Genomic DNA, 6000 nt, shown 5'->3' on the forward strand with positions numbered 1-6000 from the left:
TTAGTCAGCTCGTAGATGTGATATGAACAAATCCCTCTGTAAAAAACCTTGACAATGTAGGTAGGACTAAAACTGGAAGATGGAACATAAGCGCTGCTGAAATTGAGGTTCCTCTCTCAGAGGATGAGAAAATTATCTTAAATCTTAATCTTTCATACATCCATGTGTTCATTTTTCAGAAACCTTCGTTATAAGGAAGGTATTTTCACTTTCACAGATAAAACCATGAAATTATAACAGCTGATAACTAAAATTAATTCATCATGAAGTAAAATAACCGTTCCTTGCACTGGTTGCACTGGTCATTTCTTAAGAATTATTTTTCACATCCAACTGTCTCACGCACAGATGCACACGGTATCACACTAATATTTCAACCCTTAGAGGGCTTCATAAATAATGCTTTCACCAGTCCAAGAGAAGATGTTATGAAAGCATGTAGCCTGATATTCAAAAATTGACCAGTGCATAAAAAAACCAATAATTTATAGTGTCTTGCCTTACGACTTTAAGATAAGATTTTAAAGAAACCAAAAACTATTTAAATGTTATAGGCTCTCAAACACAGTCAATCACCATATGAACTGGAACGCTGAATTGCAGAACAAATTTAAAATGTCTCATAAGACTACTCGCACATTTTAAACACTTAGTTTCATATATTACCTGTTATCTACTGTCTTTTTGAACAACATACTGTCACTACACCACATGATAGGAATGCATCCCACTTTATCTGTCCTGCCTCCTCCAGGGTGGAACAGCACTCAAAATGTGAGCAGTCTGTAAAAACTGGCCAACTTATTTTCCTTAAAATGTGTTAAGCATGTTTTCCATTTAATTGACTCACAAACTGTCACTAAACAGGGGTCATAGAGGGAGAAAACTATACGTAGATCAATTACACACAAAACAATGCGTCACACAAACAGCAACTGTTGTTATCTAAAAAAGTTAAAAAAAAGATTAATCATCATCTTAATTGCAATCCATAGTTTATTCTGCTTACAGGTGCTGTCTCTCTGCAGGTCTGCAAACACAACTTTATCTCTAAGAAAAATACAGACATCCAAGGTGACAACAAGGTGATGTTAAATGAGGTTGATCAGGTGACAGCAGTTGCTATGAAACACTGAAAGAAACCCAAGCACTTTGTAAAGCAGAATTAATTATTAATGCAGCTACGGCACTGACTACAGCGGGATCCCAACCATAACTGAGGCTGCTCACTTTCTTTTGACCTGAGAGAACTGCTTCCAAAACTATGTCCTCATTACTGGATCATGGGCTTATCAGGACTGCAGCTGTGGAGAGAGTGGTTGCACCAATCGCAAGTCATTTATGTCACTTGGTGCTGCTTTGCGACAGTGCAGAAGAACCAGAACAATTCAGCCAGCTGGAGGGGGTGGCTCAGGCTGTGGCTAAAGCTACTGAGAACATGGCAGCAGCAGCCTCCAGGTATGTTCCATCTGAGAACACAGAAGTCCAAAGAGGGAACATCCCAACATGTGACTTTGTTTGATTTATAACCTACTGACATTTGTAGTCATATTAACAAATGAACACCTGACTCTTAATTTCTAGGCAAATGAATGAGACAGAGGATGAAGTATTGCACATGGAGATGTCATCGCTGCTCGAGTCATTCAGTGTGTCTGGCCAACATGTGCTGCTGGCAGCTCAGAAACTCAGCATCCAACCAAGTTTGACCGAGCACAGAGAGGAGCTCATCACCGCAACACAAAGTGTCTTCCTAGGAGTAGTCAGAGTAAAGTATCATTTTGACTTTATGTGCCAGCTACTGTATCAAGAATATACTCTACACTCTGAAATATTACCTTCTTTAAACAGAAGTAAGGAGAAAGGAATGCTTGCTGATTAAAAGAGCTGACCGTTTCCAGCAGATTAAGCCTTGAACAGCTGCATCTGCTTTTTATTTTTCGCTCAGGTTTCCCAAAATGGGGATAAAACTCCACACAAAAAGACATCCACTCTAGCTGGTTTAAATATCTACTATTCATTTGTTATCTTTGACCTTAACTTCCAGCATGGTTATGGATATCAACTTAATCTTTTTACATTGGCCGAGAACAGTCACACGCTGATCATATCATTAGTGACAGTCATGGTGTTGTACATGCAGTGAACTTTGCTTCATTCTCACAATCTCTTGTAACTTAGTATCTGACAGATATATCTTTTATTACTTAATCTTGGCAGCTCTACCTGAGTTACAGACATTTCTACACTAAATTACATTGTCATCTTTCCATCAATGTATCACATTTCTTGACAGTCTGTCAAATATTGGTTGAAATATTTAATTCACAAAGTGATTTGTCTTCTTATAGGTTCTGTTGGTGGCTGACGATGCTACTGTAAGGAAAGTTGTAGCTGCAGCCGAACGGGTTTTGGAGTGCCTGCGTGAGCTTGGCTCATCCTCAGACATAAAGTCTCTCCTCAAATCCTTTCAGGTGTTTTCTGAAGCTCTGCTTCTCCTCAATAGACTCACAGTCAGCAGAGCAAATTCCTTACAGGATCCCGGGCAAATGAAGCAGCTTCTCGACTCTTTGGAGACTCTGAGGAGGTGCATCTCCATGCTGCACACAGCCATGTGCACGACTATCAAACATCCTACAAGTGAGCAGGCCCAAGCAGCCAAGACATACATTTTGGACAAGGTGCAGAGCACAGTCAGAGACATCACTGAAACTCTCAGGAGTGACAGCAAGATGGGTCCAATGGGACCGCTTGGGTATTATACTGTTAGGCGTAACAGCCTGTTGCAACTACTCACCCGCTTCTCTACCTTCTTAATTCAAGACAGCAACTTTGACAGCATGGTAAGAGATCTTGTGTTCCACTGCATGATGGTAGCAAACTCTTCGAAAAGGGAATCTCAGCAAAGAGTGGTGAGCCACTGTCGTCATATTCTGCAGTTCTGGTCTGACATAAAATTGATTTTAAAGTCCTCAGATGATACGGATGATTCTGAGGGGAGCTTTGAGAAGACCTGCACTTTGTTGGTCCAACAAATACAGATGCTTGATGAGGTCATGATAACTACAGTTCTTTATCAAGTCTTGGACACATTTCTTGAAGCATCTTCTACATTTCATGAACTTTTAAGTGTGGCAAGACAGATCTTGGCAGCCGATTCTGACGCAAACATGGATCTCACTTTTGTTCAGTCAGTAGTTGAGGATTTCATATCTTCTACTGATAGGATAATCCAAGTGGCAAGTTTTATCTCAGCTGTTGCTGTGGATTCAAGGACTTTGGAGAATGTGGAGAACTCTCGAGCGTGCCTTACAAGACTAAGAGCTCGAATTGCGCCTCTTTCACTTGAGCTGGCAGATAATTCAGTGCAAACCATTCAGAAGCTTCATGATGTGTGTCAGAAATGGGAGGAGGAGACTAGTCAGCTACAGGATGCTATCAGTGATGTAATGGATGTGAGGGAGTTCACTAGTCTAGCAATTAATGAGATGGTCAATGATCGTCATGGATGTGACGCAGCATACAGAAAACAGAACTATAAACTTTTTGATCAACATGCCAAAAACCTCATTTGCCACATGAAGTTGGTGGTTCGCTCAGTGAGAAGGCACCTGGACAGAAGTGATAACCCAATCTTCAGGAACGGCCTGCTGGCTCTGCTGAAACAGGTTCAGTCATCTCAAACCAAAGTGGCTGACTCCATCAGAGACATGCTTTTTGGTTCAACTCTACATGTGGAGATATATTCTCCATTTACAGACAACGTTACAATGGCCATTCAGCATTTTAAGGTTCTCAGAGAAGGACTGGACGGCCACCAGCACCCGGATCTCCTGAGCCCACTCCGAGAGTTAGCATGCAAGCCTGAAATCTCACAGTCATCTTTACCAGTGAAAGACACCTGTGAGATGAACCTGGATCATGTGCAAAGAGATTCTCCTGTTTTTGAAGTTGTGGAGAGGGACTCTCACGTCAGACATGAGGAGGATCACTCAGATGTGGAAACTATAGAAGCAGGTCAAGCTCATAAATATGACAGCAGTGATTTAAAGATGCCAGCTGTTCCAGTTGAGTCTGAACTGATCCAGAAGCCACATGATTTTGACCTTTTACCCCTCCTGTATGAGGTTGTGACTGTGACTAAAGTGAAAGACGTGTCAGTGCTCAACCTGGCCTGCACTAGAGTTCTTGAGCTGTCGAACTGTTACACCCAAGCTGCAAAGGAAGCCTTAGCCATTGTCGATGCAGTTGATTGTCAGACGCTGGAAAGCTTTAGAGCAGAGTTGGTGTCACTGACTCCACTGCTCATCCAGACAGCACAAGAGACAGCAATGAGCTCGGCAATGAGCACCGAGAGCATCTACAAACACAGCATACAGTTTTCTGATCTTATCAGCAACATCCAAAAGGTTCTTCTGCCAGTAGCTGGAACATGGTATCAAGCTGTTCGTGCTGAACTGCAAGGAAATCTGCCAGCGATGGCAACCAGATTAAACGAAGTGATGACTTTATGTGCTGACGTGGTCCAGCTCTTGACATTGTCTGATTTACAAACTCATGGTCAAGATACATTCAGCGTTTTACATGGCAAGCTGAGTAAAGCCCAGAACAACACAAGGTACCTTGTGGAGTTTTTGACTACATTAGAAAAACAGGTGGATCAGCTTGAGGGTCTTTGTATCCTCTGGAGTCTCTCTATTCAGAATGTATTACATTTTCTGGATAAGATTTTAGCAACATCATCTTCAACAAACCGGCTGAGTCCTCAGAAACAACTGTCAGTGTTGTCTGAGAACTCACTTAGGATCCAAGAGGCTGTGAGGCTGACCAGCTTAAACTGCAAAAGCACCTACATGTCCAAACAGCTGAAAAGTTATCAGGATGAGCTAAAAACACTAACTGAAATATATCTGAAAGCTGCAGAGGAACTTGACATAATGCCAAGTGTGATGCAGCTTGCAAAGTCAGAATTCCTCCAGAGACATCTTTTGATAAAAATTAGAGTGCTTTCTGGTCAGTTGAGTAAAGAAAATAAAGAATATGACACTGCATTTCAAAGTATTGTCAAGAGTGCTTTGTTTGCTGCTGAACACTTCAGAGAGACCAATGTAGAGGATATGGAGCAAAAATTTGAAACCACAGCACAAACACTTGTTGAAAATGTCAAATCTGCAACCAGTAAAGTGGAGGACTGCTTAAACTACATCCGTGACCCTCGTGCCCGCTCTAATCTGAGGTCTATCAACGACCACCTGTCTTTTCAGATCTCAGATATAATCAGCAGGGCAAGGCTCATACTACAGACTCACTACGTTTGTGACACGCTCAGTTTGGATGTTCAGATACAGTGCTGGTCAGCAAAAGCTCACTTTGTGGTGGAGGAGATAAGAAAACAAGATGGGATTCACCAGGAGGCCAAGGAACACATCAAGGCTGGTCTACAGGGCAGAGACCCTGGGGATACCAACAAATTATTGACTGTGACATCATCCAGAATCAAAGAAGTGCAGTTTCCTGACACAATGATAGTATCATTGCAAAAAGACAACATAGAAACCATAGATGCTGCAGCAGCTTGTGTGAATATTGCAGCTGTGGCCAAACACGAACCTGAAACACTGAAAAAAGATGTAGGTATCTTAAGATTTATAAGATTTTAGAGTTAAGTGATTACTTTATGTCACAGTAAATCAGGTTCTTGTCTTTTTCTTCAGGATGGCGCTTCATCTGCTGTGTACAAAGAAGCCTCTTCACTGACCTACACCTCCCTTTATTTAAAGCAAAAAAGTGACAGCTGGGATCCCAAGGACAACAGAATCGTCCAGGTGACCAGGAAGATGGCCGACATAATATGTCACATGACGCAATATTTAAAGAGGAAAGGGCCATTACCGGTAATGACCAGCAGAGGTCACTTTACCACTTTCAACTCTCACCTCCAACCATGCTTATCCACAAATATCTTGTCCTTTTTTCAGAACAAAGAAGCGTTCGTCTCTG

Source organism: Leuresthes tenuis, unplaced genomic scaffold (assembly GCF_036924035.1).
Source record: "Leuresthes tenuis unplaced genomic scaffold, fLeuTen1.0.hap1 SCAF_8, whole genome shotgun sequence".
NCBI lineage: Eukaryota > Metazoa > Chordata > Actinopteri > Atheriniformes > Atherinopsidae > Leuresthes > Leuresthes tenuis.